This window comes from Salvelinus alpinus, chromosome 28, assembly GCF_045679555.1.
Source record: "Salvelinus alpinus chromosome 28, SLU_Salpinus.1, whole genome shotgun sequence".
In the NCBI taxonomy this organism is placed as follows: Eukaryota; Metazoa; Chordata; class Actinopteri; order Salmoniformes; family Salmonidae; genus Salvelinus; species Salvelinus alpinus.
The window spans coordinates 39,261,999-39,279,657 of NC_092113.1; the positions used below are offsets into that span (position 1 = coordinate 39,261,999).

A 17,659-nucleotide genomic window follows, 5' to 3' on the forward strand; every position below is an offset into this window, starting at 1 on the left:
GGAAATCGATAAAGCAAGCATATATTTTGGTATTATTTTGGTGGACATGTTTATCTATCAGGGTGTGTAGGGTGTAAATATGATCAGTCGTGCGATGTTTTGGTATAAATCCAATTTGGCTTTTACTCAAGACATTGTGCTTATTAAGGAAGTTTAGAACTCTTACATTTATAATACTACAGAAAACCTTCCCCAGGTTACTGTTCACACAAATGCCTCTGTAATTGTTAGGTTCAAATTTGTCTCCGTTCTTAAAGATTGGGGTTATGAGTCCTTGATTCTAGATGTCAGGGAAATAACCTACACTCAGGATCAAATTAAACAGTTTTAATATAGCCAATTGACAATTTGCACTAGTGAGTTTGAGCATCTCATTTAGGATGCCATCAGGTCCGCATGCTTTTTAAATTTGAGAGCCTGAAGTTTCTTATAGAGTTCCTGGTCAGTAATTGGGGAGTCCAATGAATTTGGCGTTGTTCTGCGTTTGTGTCAATGTGAACGGTGTTGTAGAGTGTTTTAAAATGGGTTGTCCATATGTCACCATTTTGTATCGCTAAATCCTCTTGTTTCGATTTCTGTAGTTTTTTCAAATTTTGCCAGAAGTTGTTTGTGTTTATGGACTCCTCAACTAGTGTCAGCTGCTTGCTTTTGTACTGTGCTTTTAGTGTACGTTTACAGAGTTTTAAAGTCTCACCATAATGAAGGCCTAATTCACCATTATTTGGGTCTCTGTGCATTTGGTTGGATAGTGTTCTAAGATTTTCCTTATAATTTTACAATCTACATCAAAAAAGTTGTCATCTGTGGTCTCTGTCTCTTTCTCTTTCCCTCTACCCCCTCTTCCTCTCTCCTCTCCCTCACCCTCTCTTCTCTCTCCCTCTCTCCCACACCCTCTCTCCTGTTCTCTCCCTCTACCCTCTTCCTCGCTCCTCTCCCTCACCCTCTCTTCCTCTCTCCCTCTCTCCTCTCTCCTCTCACCCTCTCTCCCTCTCTCCCTCTCTCCCTCACCCTCTCTTCCTCTCTCCTCTACTACTATCATTATTACTACCTACTAATACTATTACTACTACTATAATTATTACTACTTACTAATACTATTACCACTATAATCATCACAACTATATTACTACTACCACTACCATCATCATTACTACTACTATTATTACCACTACCCCCATCATCATTACTACCACTACCATCATCATCATTACTACCACTACCATCATCATCATTACTACTACTATTATGACCACTACCCCCATCATCATTACTACTACTATTATTACCACTACCATCATCATTACTACTACTATTATGACCACTACCCCATCATCATCATTACTACCACTACCATCATCATCATTACTACTACTATTATGACCACTACCATCATCATCATTACTACTACTATTATTACCACTACCCCCATCATCATTACTACTACTATTATTACCACTACCCCATCATCATTACTACTACTATTATTACCACTACCCCCATCATCATTACTACCACTACCATCATCATCATTACTACTACTATTATGACCACTACCATCATCATCATTACTACCACTACCATCATCATCATTACTACTACTATTATGACCACTACCATCATCATCATTACTACTACTATTATGACCACTACCCCCATCATCATTACTACTACTATTATTACCACTACCCCATCATCATTACTACTACTATTATTACCACTACCCCCATCATCATTACTACCACTACCATCATCATCATTACTACTACTATTATGACCACTACCATCATCATCATTACTACTACTATTATTACCACTACCCCCATCATCATTACTACTACTATTATTACCACTACCCCCATCATCATTACTACTACTATTATTACCACTACCCCCATCATCATTACTACCACTACCATCATCATCATTACTACTACTATTATGACCACTACCATCATCATCATTACTACTACTATTATTACCACTACCCCCATCATCATTACTACTACTATTATTACCACTACCCCCATCATCATTACTACTACTATTATGACCACTACCCCATCATCATCATTACTACCAATACCATCATCATCATTACTACTACTATTATTACCACTACCATCATCATCATTACTACCACTACCATCATCATCATTACTACTACTATTATTACCACTACCATCATCATCATTACTACTACTATTATGACCACTACCATCATCATCATTACTACTACTATTATTACCACTACCCCCTTCATCATTACTACTACTATTATTACCACTACCATCATCATCATTACTACCACTACCATCATCATCATTACTACTACTATTATGACCACTACCATCATCATCATTACTACTACTACTATTACCACTACCCCCTTCATCATTACTACTACTATTATTACCACTACCCCCTTCATCATTACTACTACTATTATTACCACTACCATCATCATCATTACTACTACTATTATTACCACTACCCCATCATCATCATTACTACCACTACCATCATCATCATTACTACTACTATTATGACCACTACCCCCATCATCATTACTACTACTATTATGACCACTACCATCATCATCATTACTACTACTATTATTATCACTACCCCCATCATCATTACTACCACTACCATCATCATCATTACTACTACTATTATGACCACTACAATCATCATTACTACCACTACCATCATCATCATTACTACTACTATTATGACCACTACCATCATCATCATTACTACCACTACCATCATCATCATTACTACTACTATTATGACCACTACCATCATCATCATTACTACTACTATTATGACCACTACCATCATCATCATTACTACTACTATTATTACCACTACCCCATTCATTACTACTACTATTATTACCACTACCCCCATCATCATTACTACTACTATTATTACCACTACCCCCATCATCATTACTACCACTACCATCATCATCATTACTACTACTATTATGACCACTACCATCATCATCATTACTACTACTATTATTACCACTACCCCCATCATCATTACTACTACTATTATTACCACTACCCCCATCATCATTACTACTACTATTATGACCACTACCCCCATCATCATTACTAATACTATTATTACCACTACCCCATCATCATTACTACCACTACCATCATCATCATTACTACTACTATTATGACCACTACCATCATCATCATTACTACTACTATTATGACCACTACCCCCATCATCATTACTACTACTATTATTACCACTACCCCCATCATCATTACTACCACTACCATCATCATCATTACTACTACTATTATGACCACTACCATCATCATCATTACTACTACTATTATTACCACTACCCCCTTCATCATTACTACTACTATTATTACCACTACCCCCATCATCATTACTACTACTATTATGACCACTACCCCCATCATCATTACTAATACTATTATTACCACTACCCCATCATCATTACTACCACTACCATCATCATCATTACTACTACTATTATGACCACTACCATCATCATCATTACTACTACTATTATGACCACTACCCCCATCATCATTACTACTACTATTATTACCACTACCCCCATCATCATTACTACTACTATTATTACCACTACCCCCATCATCATTACTACCACTTCCATCATCATCATTACTACTACTATTATTACCACTACCATCATCATCATTACTACCACTACCATCATCATCATTACTACTACTATTATTACCACTACCATCATCATCATTACTACTACTATTATTACCACTACCATCATCATCATTACTACCACTACCATCATCATCATTACTACTACTATTATGACCACTACCATCATCATCATTACTACTACTATTATTACCACTACCCCCATCATCATTACTACTACTATTATGACCACTACCCCATCATCATCATTACGACCACTACCATCATCATCATTACTACTACTATTATGACCACTACCCCCATCATCATTACTACTACTATTATGACCACTACCATCATCATCATTACTACTACTATTATTACCACTACCCCATCATCATTACTACTACTATTATTACCACTACCATCATCATCATTACTACCACTACCATCATCATCATTACTACTACTATTATGACCACTACCCCCATCATCATTACTACTACTACCATCATCATAATTTCTACTACTATTATGACCACTACCCCCATCATCATTACTACCACTACCATCATCATAATTTCTACTACTATTATGACCACTACCATCATCATCATTACTACTACTATTATGACCACTACCCCATCATCATCATTACTACCACTACCATCATCATCATTACTACTACTATTATTACCACTACCATCATCATCATTACTACTACTATTATTACCACTACCATCATCATCATTACTACTACTATTTTTACCACTACCCCCATCATCATTACTACTACTATTATTACCACTACCCCATCATCATTACTACTACTATTATGACCACTACCCCCATCATCATTACTACCACTACCATCATCATCATTACTACCACTACCATCATCATCATTACTACTACTATTATTACCACTACCATCATCATCATTACTACTACTATTATTACCACTACCCCCATCATCATTACTACTACTATTATGACCACTACCCCCATCATCATTACTACTACTATTATGACCACTACCATCATCATCATTACTACCACTACCATCATCATCATTACTACTACTATTATTACCACTACCATCATCATCATTACTACCACTACCATCATCATCATTACTACTACTATTATGACCACTACCATCATCATCATTACTACTACTATTATTACCACTACCCCCATCATCATTACTACTACTATTATGACCACTACCCCATCATCATCATTACTACCACTACCATCATCATCATTACTACTACTATTATGACCACTACCCCCATCATCATTACTACTACTATTATGACCACTACCATCATCATCATTACTACTACTATTATTACCACTACCCCATCATCATTACTACTACTATTATTACCACTACCATCATCATCATTACTACCACTACCATCATCATCATTACTACTACTATTATGACCACTACCCCCATCATCATTACTACTACTACCATCATCATAATTTCTACTACTATTATGACCACTACCCCCATCATCATTACTACCACTACCATCATCATAATTTCTACTACTATTATGACCACTACCATCATCATCATTACTACTACTATTATGACCACTACCCCATCATCATCATTACTACCACTACCATCATCATCATTACTACTACTATTATTACCACTACCATCATCATCATTACTACTACTATTATTACCACTACCATCATCATCATTACTACTACTATTTTTACCACTACCCCCATCATCATTACTACTACTATTATTACCACTACCCCCATCATCATTACTACTACTATTATGACCACTACCCCCATCATCATTACTACCACTACCATCATCATCATTACTACCACTACCATCATCATCATTACTACTACTATTATTACCACTACCATCATCATCATTACTACTACTATTATTACCACTACCCCCATCATCATTACTACTACTATTATGACCACTACCCCCATCATCATTACTACTACTATTATGACCACTACCATCATCATCATTACTACCACTACCATCATCATCATTACTACTACTATTATGACCACTACCCCCATCATCATTACTACCACTACCATCATCATCATTACTACTACTATTATTACCACTACCATCATCATCATTACTACTACTATTATGACCACTACCATCATCATCATTACTACCACTACCATCATCATCATTACTACTACTATTATTACCACTACCCCCATCATCATTACTACTACTATTATGACCACTACCCCATCATCATCATTACTACCACTACCATCATCATCATTACTACTACTATTATGACCACTACCCCCATCATCATTACTACCACTACCATCATCATCATTACTACTACTATTATTACCACTACCATCATCATCATTACTACTACTATTATGACCACTACCCCCATCATCATCATTACTACCACTACCATCATCATCATTACTACCACTACCATCATCATCATTACTATTACTATTATTACCACTACCCCCATCATCATCATTACTACTACTATTATTACCACTACCATCATCATCATTACTACCACTACCATCATCATCATTACTACTACTATTATTACCACTACCCACATCATCATTACTACCACTACCATCATCATCATTACTACTACTATTATGACCACTACCATCATCATCATTACTACCACTACCATCGTCATCATTACTACTACTATTACCACCACTACCACCATCATCATTACTACTACTATTATGACCACTACCATCATCATCATTACTACCACTACCATCATCATCATTACTACTACTATTATGACCACTACCACCATCATCATTACTACTACTATTATTACCACTACCATCATCATCATTACTACCACTACCATCATCATCATTACTACTACTATTATTACCACTACCATCATCATCATTACTACCACTTCCATCGTCATCATTACTACCACCATCATCATCATTACTACCACTACCATCATCATCATTACTACTACTATTTTTACCACTACCCCCATCATCATTACTACTACTATTATTACCACTACCCCCATCATCATTACTACTACTATTATGACCACTACCCCCATCATCATTACTACCACTACCATCATCATCATTACTACCACTACCATCATCATCATTACTACTACTATTATTACCACTACCATCATCATCATTACTACTACTATTATTACCACTACCCCCATCATCATTACTACTACTATTATGACCACTACCCCCATCATCATTACTACTACTATTATGACCACTACCATCATCATCATTACTACCACTACCATCATCATCATTACTACTACTATTATGACCACTACCCCATCATCATTACTACCACTACCATCATCATCATTACTACTACTATTATTACCACTACCATCATCATCATTACTACTACTATTATGACCACTACCATCATCATCATTACTACCACTACCATCATCATCATTACTACTACTATTATTACCACTACCCCCATCATCATTACTACTACTATTATGACCACTACCCCATCATCATCATTACTACCACTACCATCATCATCATTACTACTACTATTATGACCACTACCCCCATCATCATTACTACCACTACCATCATCATCATTACTACTACTATTATTACCACTACCATCATCATCATTACTACTACTATTATGACCACTACCCCCATCATCATCATTACTACCACTACCCCCATCATCATCATTACTACCACTACCATCATCATCATTACTACTACTATTATTACCACTACCCCCATCATCATCATTACTACTACTATTATTACCACTGCCATCATCATCATTACTACCACTACCATCATCATCATTACTACTACTATTATTACCACTACCCACATCATCATTACTACCACTACCATCATCATCATTACTACTACTATTATGACCACTACCATCATCATCATTACTACCACTACCATCGTCATCATTACTGCTACTATTACCACCACTACCACCATCATCATTACTACTACTATTATGACCACTACCATCATCATCATTACTACCACTACCATCATCATCATTACTACTACTATTATGACCACTACCACCATCATCATTACTACTACTATTATTACCACTACCATCATCATCATTACTACCACTACCATCATCATCATTACTACTACTATTATTACCACTACCATCATCATCATTACTACCACTTCCATCGTCATCATTACTACCACCATCATCATCATTACTACCACTACCACCATCATTACTACCACTACCATCATCATCATTACTACCACTACCATCATCATCATTACTACCACTACAATCATCATCATTATTACTACTACCATCATCATCATTACTACCACTACCATCATCATCATTACTACCACTACCATCATCATCATTACTACTACTATTATTACCACTACCATCATCATCATTACTACCACTACCATCATCATCATTACTACTACTATTATTACCACTACCATCATCATCATTACTACCACTACCATCATCATCATTACTACCACTACCGCCATCATCATTACTACCACTACAATCATCATCATTATTACTACTACCATCATCATCATTACTACTACTATTATGACCACTACCATCATCATCATTACTACCACTACCATCATCATCATTACTACTACTATTATTACCACTACCATCATCATCATTACTACCACTACCATCATCATCATTACTACTACTATTATTACCACTACCATCATCATCATTACTACTACTATTATGACCACTACCCCATCATCATTACTACCACTACCATCATAATCATTACTACTACTATTATTACCACTACCATCATCATCATTACTACCACTACCATCATCATCATTACTACCACTACCACCATCATCATTACTACCACTACAATCATCATCATTATTACCACTACCATCATCATCATTATTACCATCATCATCATTATTACCACTACCATCATCATCATTACTACCACTACCATCATCATCATTACTACCACTACAATCAGCATCATTACTACCACTACCATCATCATCATTACTACCACTACAATCATCATCATTACTACCACTACAATCATCATTATTACTACTACCAGTACCATCATTACTACTACAAAGGGAAGCACAGCCGCGAGCTGCCCAGTGACACGAGCTAAATCACAACACTGAGGCATGCATGAGAGCATCAGCTGTTCCGGACGACTGTGTGATCACGCTCTCCGTAGCCGACATGAGTAAGACCTTTAAACAGGTCAACATTCACAAGGCTGCGGGGCCAGATGGATTACCAGGACGTGTGCTCCGGGCATGTGCTGACCAACTGGCAGGTGTCTTCACTGATTGAGTCTGTAATACCAACATGTTTCAAGTAGACCACCATAGTCCCTGAGACCAAGAACACAAAGGCAACCTGCCTAAATGACTACAGACCCGTAGCACTCACGTCCATAGCCATGAAGTGCTTTGAAAGGCTGGTAATGGCTCACATCAACACCATTATCCCAGAAACCCTAGACCCACTCCAATTTGTATACCGCCCAAACAGATCCACAGATCCACTCTATTGCACTCCGCACTGCCCTTTCCCACCTGGACAAAAGGAACACCTATGTGAGAATGCTGTTTATTGACTACAGCTCAGTGTTCAACACCATAGTACCCTCAAAGCTCATCACCAAGCTAAGGACCCTGGAACTAAACACCTCCCTCTGCAACTGGATCCTGGACTTCCTGACGGGCCGCCCCCAGGTGGTGAGGGTAGGCAGCAATACATCTGCCACGCTGATCCTCAACACTGGAGCTCCCCACGGGTGTGTGCTCAGTCCCCTCCTGTTACTCCCTGTTCACCCACGACTGCATGGCCAGGCACGACTCCAACACCATCATTACGTTTGCTGACGACACAATAGTGGTAGGCCTGACCACTGACAACGACGAGACAGCCTACAGGGAGGAGGTCAGAGACCTGGCCGGGTGGTGCCAGAATAACAACCTATCCCTCAACGTAACCAAGACTAAGGAGATGATTGTGGACTACAGGAAAAGGAGCACCAAGCACGCCCCCATTCTCATCGACGGGGCTGTAGTGGAGCAGGTTGAGAGCTTCAAGTTCCTTGGTGTCCACATCAACAACAAACTAGATTGGTCCAAACACACCAAGACAGTCGTGAAGAGGGCACGATAAAGCCTATTCCCCCTCAGGAAACTAAAAAGATTTGGCATGGGTCCTGAGATCCTCACAATGTTCTACAGCTGCAACATCGAGAGCATCCTGACCGGTTGCATCACTGCCTGGTATGGCAATTGCTCAGCCTCCGACCGCAAGGCACTTCAGAGGGTAGTGTGTACGGCCCAGTACATCACTGGAGCAAAGCTGCCTGCCATCCAGGACCTCTACACCAGGCAATGTCGGAGGAAGGCCCTAAAAATTGTCAAAGACCCCAGCCACCCCAGTTATAGACTGTTCTCTCTACTACTGCATGGCAAGCGGTACCGGAGTGCCAAGTCTAGGACAAAAAGGCTTCTCAACAGTTTTTACCCCCAAGCCATAAGACTCCTGAACAGGTAACCAAATGGTTACCCGGACTATTTGCATTGTGTGCACCCCCCAACCCCTCTTTTACGCTGCTGCTACTCTGTTTATCTTATATGCATAGTCACTTTAACTATACATTCATGTACATACTACCTAAATTGGCCCGACCAACCAGTGCTCCCGCACCTTGGCTAACCGGGCTATCTGCATTGTGTCCCACCACCCACCAACCCCTCTTTTTATGCTTCTGCTACTCTCTGTTCATCATATATGCATAGTCACTTTAATGATACCTACATGTACATACTACCTCAATAAGCCTGACTAACAGGTGTCTGTATATAGCCTTGCTACTCTAATTTTCAAATGTCTTTTACTGTTGTTTTATTTCTTTACTTACCTACACACACACACACACACACACATAACTTTTTTTCCGCACCATTGGTTAGAGCCTGTAAGTAAGCATTTTACTGTAATACCTGTTGTATTCGGCGCACGTGACAAATACACTTTGATTTGATTTGATTTACTACTACCACCATTATTACTACTACCACTACCACCAAATTTTACCACTACTACTACCACCATTATTACCACTACTACTACCACCATCATTACTACTACTTCTACTTCCATCGGTATTACTATTTCTACTACGATTATTACTACTACTACCATTATTACCATGACTACCATTACTACTACTACTACCACCATTATTACTACTACTACTACCACCATTATTACTACTACTACTACCACCATTATTACCACTACTACTACCACCATTATTAATACTACTACTACCGCCATTATTAATACTACTACTACCACCATTATTACTGTTACTACTACTACCACCATTATTACTACTAATACTACCACCATTATTACTACTGCTACCATTATTACTACTACTACCATCGTCATTACTACTGCCACTACCATCATCATTACTAATACCACCATTATTACTACTGCTACCAACATTGTTATTACTACTACTACCACCATCATTACTACTAATACTACCACCATTATTACTACTACCCGTACCACTACTATTTGGAATAAAACAATAATAACTATAATTATAATAACAACAATAATAACTATAATAATAATAATAGCAAGTGTAATAGCAACCACTTATTGATACAGAATATCAATAATCTCTCTCTCTCTGTCTCTGTCTCTCTCTCTCCCTTACCCCTCTATCTCTCTCGCCCTCTCCATCTCTCTCTCTCCCATACCCAACCATACCCCCCTCCTCTCTCTCTCTCTCTCTCTCTCTCTCTCTCTCTCTCTCTCTCTCTCTCTCTCTCTCTCTCTCTCTCTCTCTCTCTCTTTCTCTCTTTCTCTCTCATTCATGTTGGCAGTCTGAAAGCGTCCAGCTATATGTAAATATTTCAGATGGTAATGATTTCTACACTAGTCTGTTGATTATTATTCTGATAGAGGGTAAGAGGGGGATTGTACATCATTCACAGTACAGCAAACCCAATTCCCCTTTAATTTGACCTGAAACAAGCTACAGCCAGGGAAATAAGAGATATCTGGTATTTTATTCAATAACTTTTTCATGTCCACGTTTATCATGTTTTCATGGAAACCAAGGAAGAGGAAGGTCAGAAATAAGTGCGGGGGTATAAAGAGTAAGTGCAGCGGTGAAATGCACAGCACCTTTCCAATGTCAATGAAGCAAAAGTAACCCATTTCCAAATGTAGTCTAGGAGCCAGTGCTTGGCCTACGTTTATGATTCTGTTCTCCTGATCTTCTGCTTTCTGCTCTACATTATTCAAAGGCTATCCATTCAAACCAAATCAAAAAATGTTTGTTGCATACACTGATTACCAGATGTTAAAGCAGGGGCAGCGAAATTCTTGTGTTTTCTAGCTTCAGCAGTGCAATAAATGTCTAACAGTACCAGTGACTGTCGGTGCCGTTTAGGCTGAGTGATTATTATATCCATTAGCATGGCCTTATTTCTATTACAGCACACTGGATGACTGTCATTCATAGTCCATTCACCCAGTTCAATGTTCTCTAATTTTACCCATCATGAGGTTGCTACAACCTAGCCCATTAATGAAAGTTTACAACGTAGGTGCACACAGGTTGAGTTGACGGGCAATTACACACGGACAGACAGTGACACGTTCAATACCGCCTTGCACACTCTTGCCTGCATCTAGCTGATATATGTGTAATCATTAGTTCAACAGTTGCAAACAAGAGTTTCTATTGGACAAATTCAGGTATGTTAATACAGGTTTTGTTCCATTTTTTTTCCATTTTAGAAATGTTTTTCAACAGAATCTGCGTAATGAATACAACCCTGATCACGCGAAAAACACAGTTCACAACAGCCACATTGTATTCCTTCTCGTATCTACGCGCTCTCTTCCTTTCACCTTTTCCTTTCGCTTGTGGACTTCAATGCATAACACATCAACTGTATGTGACCAGGTGAAAAAAAACTTTCCAAGCCAAACCATATCATAACAGATATCATACAGACAGCCTACGTTGTTGTCACCATATTAGCTAAAGTAACGTCATAGTCAACATAGCTAATAGAACTAACGAGCTAGTAAACCCGCTACAATCATGCAGTATTGTTAGTGTATAGTCAGTAAGCATTTTAGCACTTACACCGGCGGGCCACAGTGGCAATATATTTGTAAAACCAAAAGCTTACCTAGACTTGGATGAGATCCAGTGTTGTGTTGGATAGTCATAGCCAGCTAGCTAACATAGCATCCCTCTTTTTGAGCAGGGTGTTTCAGTAGGCTAAACTAGCTAGCTGCATTTGCTTGCTAAGTATGTGAAACTGAAAGTGAAACCAAAATGACAAAATCTCTCTCTCTCTCTCTTGCTTCGCCTTCATTTTGGAATAAATTAATTTGTTGAAAATGTTCAACTATTGTCTTTCTCTCTCTGAGTCAACTACTCACCACATTTTATGCACTGCAGAGCTAGCTAGCTGTAGTTTATGCTTTCAGAACTAGATTAATTCTCTGATCCTTTGATTGTGTGGACAACATGTCAGTTCATGCTGCAAGAGCTCTGATAGTTTGGAGGACATCCTCCGAAAGTTGTCATAATTACTGTGTAAGTCTATGGAAGGGGGTGAAAACCATGATTCTCCTAGGTTAAGTATTGAAGTCATTGTACCCAGAGGAGGACTGAAGCTAGCTGTCCTCCGGCTACACCATGGTGCTACCCTTACAGAGTGCTGTTGAGGCTACTGTAGATCTTTTTGCAAAATAATGTGTTTTAATCAATTATTTGTTTACATGTGCATATACAGTGAATTCAGAATGCATTCAGACCATTTTACTTTTTCCTCATTTTGTTATGTTACAAGTCTTATTCTAAAATGTATTGAATTTTTCTTTTACTCATCAATCTACACACACTACCCCATAATGACAAAGCGAAAACAGGTTTTTATAAATTATTGCAGATGGGAAATACCTAATTTAAAAATGTTTTCAGACCCTTTGCTATGAGACTCGAAATAGAGCTCAGGTACATCCTGTTTCCATTGATCATCTTTGAGATCTTTCTACAACTTGATTGGAGTCCACCTGTTTATTTTTTTATTTTACCTTTATTTAAATAGGCAAGTCAGTTAAGAACAAATTCTTATTTTCAATGACGGCCTAGGAACAGTGTGTTAACTGCCTTGTTCAGGGGCAGAACAGATTTTTTTACCTTGTCAGCTCGGGGATTCAATGCTATAACCACTACGCTACCTGCCTGTGGTAAATTAAATTGATTGGACATGATTTGGAAAGGCCAACACCTATCTATATAAGGTCCCACAGTTGTCAGAGCATGTCAGAGCAAATACCAAGCAATAGGGTCGAAGGATTTGTCAGTAGAGCTCAGAGACAGGATTGTGTCGAGGGAAAAATCTGGGAAGGGTACCACAAAATGTCTTCAACATTGAAGGTCCCCATGAACACAGTGGCCTCCATTCTTAAATGGAAGAAGTTTGGAAACACCAAGACTTTTCCTAGAGCTGGCCGCCTGGCCAAACTGAGAAATCGGGGGAGAAGGGCCTTGGTCAGGAACGTGACCAAGAACCCGATGGTCACTGTGACAGAGCTCCTGAGTTCCTCTGTGGAGATGGAGAGCCTTCCAGAAGGACAACCATCTCTACAGCACTCCATCAATCAGTCCTTTATGGTAAAGGGGCCAGACGGAAGCCACTCCTCAGTAAAAGGCACATGACAGCCTGTTTGGAGTTTTCCAAAAGGCACCAAAATTACTTTCAGACCATGAGAAACAAGATTCTCGGATCTGATGAAACCAAGATTGAACACTTTGGCCTGAATGCCAAGCATCACGTCTGGAGGAAACATGGCACCATCCCTATGGTGAAGCATGGTGGTGGCAGCATCATGATGTGGGGATGTTTTTCAGTGTGAGGGACTGGGAGACTAGTCAGGATAAGGGGAAAGATGAACAGAGCAAAGTACAGAGAGATCCTTGATTAAACCTGCTCCAGAGCGCTCAGGACCTCAGACAAAAGTTCACCTCCCAGCAGGACAACGACCCTAAGCACACTGCCAAGACAACACAGGAGTGGCTTCGGGACAAGTCTCTGAATGTCCTTGAGTGGCCCAGCCAGAGGACTTGAACTCGATCAAACATCTCTGGAGAGACCTGAAAATAGCTGTGCAGCAACTCTCCCCATCCAACCTGACAGAGCTTGAGAGAATCTGCAGAGAAGAATGGGAGAAACTCCCCAAATACTGGTGTGCCAAGGTTGTAGCGTCATACCCAAGAAGACTCGAGGCTGTAATCGCAACCAAAGGTGCTTCAACAAAGTAAAGTTTCTGAATACTTATGTAAATGTGATATTTTTATAAATTTGCACACATTTCTAAAAACCTGTTTTTGTCACGTTGTTCGTAACAATGATGGTCGGACCAAGGCGCAGCGTACGTTGAGTTCCACATACTTTTAATGAATAAAGTGAAACTTAAGCAAATACAAAACAAATAAAGAATAAACGAACCGTGACGACAATGCAGTGCGAACAGGCAACTAAACATAAACAATATCCCATCACCCACAGGTGGAAAAAATGCTACTTAAGTATGATCCCCAATTAGAGACAACGATAACCAGCTGCCTCTAATTGGGAATCATACCAAAAACCCCAACATAGAAAATAACAACTAGAACCCCACATAGAAAATATAAACTAGACTAACCCCCCTAGTCACGCCCTGACCTACTCTACCATAGAAAATAAAGGCTTTTTATGGTCAGGACGTGACAGTTTTTTGCTTTGTTATAATGGAGTATGGCGTGTAGATTGATGAAAAGTGTTTTTTTAAATCAGTTTTTGAAGAAGGCTATAACGTAACAAAATGTGGAAAAAGTCAAGGGGTCTGAAGACTTTCCGAATGCACTGTATTTAGTATAGTTTTATCTAAAACTGTAAACTTTTTCAATGTTTTACCATTTATATTTTTATGAAATTCACTGAGGAGGATGGTCCTCCCCTTCTTCTGAGGAGGAGCCTCCACTGAATAATACAATACTAATACACAAATACGAAATAAAAAATAAGAAACAGGAAATTAAGAAATTTTGGAACGAGCAATGTCAGAGTCTGGGATATAAATGCATGGTGTGTATAGACAGTATGGACAATATTTTTATTTTTTTTTTTTTTTTATTTTACCGTTATTTTACCAGGTAAGTTGACTGAGAACACGTTCTCATTTGCAGCAACGACCTGGGGAATAGTTACAGGGGAGAGGAGGGGGATGAATGAGCCAATTGTAAACTGGGGATTATTAGGTGACCGTGATGGTTGAGGGCCAGATTGGGAATATATAAGTAGGAAAAAGGTATGTCTGTCACGTCTACTCCTGCTCCCCACCTCCGGCGTGCGCCATCGCCGGAATACTAACCACCGGTCCTGGGAATCATCCTTGTGCACACCTGGTACTCATTATTACACACACCTGGTACTCATCGTTATGATTCACACCTGGACCTCATTATTACACCCACCTGGTACTCATCGTTATGATTCACACCTGGACCTCATTATTACACCCACCTGGTACTCATCGTTATGATTCACACCTGGACCTCATTATTACATCCACCTGGTACTCATCGTTATGATTCACACCTGGACCTCATTATTACACCCACCTGGTACTCATCGTTATGATTCACACCTGGACCTCATTATTACACCCACCTGGTACTCATCGTTATGATTCACACCTGGACCTCATTACCTCCCTTTTATAGGTCCCTTCGTTTTGTTCATTCCTCAGTTGGTATTGCTCCTGTGTTCATGTTACCTCGTTTCTGTTACGCTGTCGTGGTTCATGTTTGTTGTTTTCATTAAATGTTTTACCTGCACCTGTTTCTCGACTCATGGCGTCATCGTTACAATGTTCAGTGTAGTGACACTATATAGGATGAGCTATGTGGAGAATATGGATGAGCTATGTGGAGAATATGGATGAGCTATGTGGAGAATATGGATGAGCTATGTGGAGAATACTTTATGTACTGTACGTATAAAATGAGTAATCAATTAGCTTAATTTCAAGATCAAATTAAATGACCACAAAATAATGATGCAGGAATGCAAATATGATCTGTTTCTAACTACAAAAACGATTTAATTCTCTGTAATTATTACGTTTATTTTCCACTACAACAACAATACAATGTAACTACAATGCTCAGTCCCAAGAATCACCAGTCCTACACAACATCAAAGAACCACAAATTACTCAAAGCAGCACAAAATCATTTTTCTAATGGGTGGTGCTGATACTACATATTTGCCCTAGATTACGGACATAGACACGCACACACACTTGTCAAAACCCCTGTTTTTTCTAAAGCATATTTTTTTAACATGAGGAATAGGGTCAAAAAGTAGCACAGCCCGCTGACTGAAGGCTTAGTTAACAGTATTATTTACTAGGAAGCTAGGAAACTCAGGGACACAAGATACAAGATGAGGGCAATGTCCAATCAGAGCTCTATCAGTCCTTCTGGAACTGATGCTATTTTCAAAATGCTTTTTGTCTCCCTGGATTGAAATTCTTTGTTTTGTGGGTTTTGTCATCAGTTATTTCCTCTCTCGCTCTGTCCATCCAGGGGGATGTAGAGCAGAGAAGTGGGAGGCTGATTTCAAAGAGAAAGACCTGGCTGGTTGTGAAACCATGGTTATCATTAAGTAGACATTCAGTAAAGAGAGAATGTTGAGAATGTTCTAATTGTGTAAGTGTCTTTCTTATGTGTACCAAATGATCTAATTATATAATAAGAGCCTTATTTATATATACCCGGCATATGAATTACATATACAGTGTCCACAGAGAGTATTCACTCCCCTT

At 38.9% G+C, this 17,659-nt stretch overlaps 1 long non-coding RNA gene across 1 annotated transcript in view; it reads right to left on the bottom strand.

Moving 5' to 3' along the window:
- The window catches only part of LOC139557845 (uncharacterized), a 48,967-nt gene extending 35,715 nt beyond the window's left edge, over window positions 1–13,252 (bottom strand). Inside the window, exon 1 of the long non-coding RNA XR_011671479.1 lies at window positions 12,964–13,252. This is a non-coding gene — a long non-coding RNA (uncharacterized lncRNA). The remainder of the gene's footprint in view (window positions 1–12,963) is intronic.
- Window positions 13,253–17,659: the final 4,407 nt, after the last annotated feature.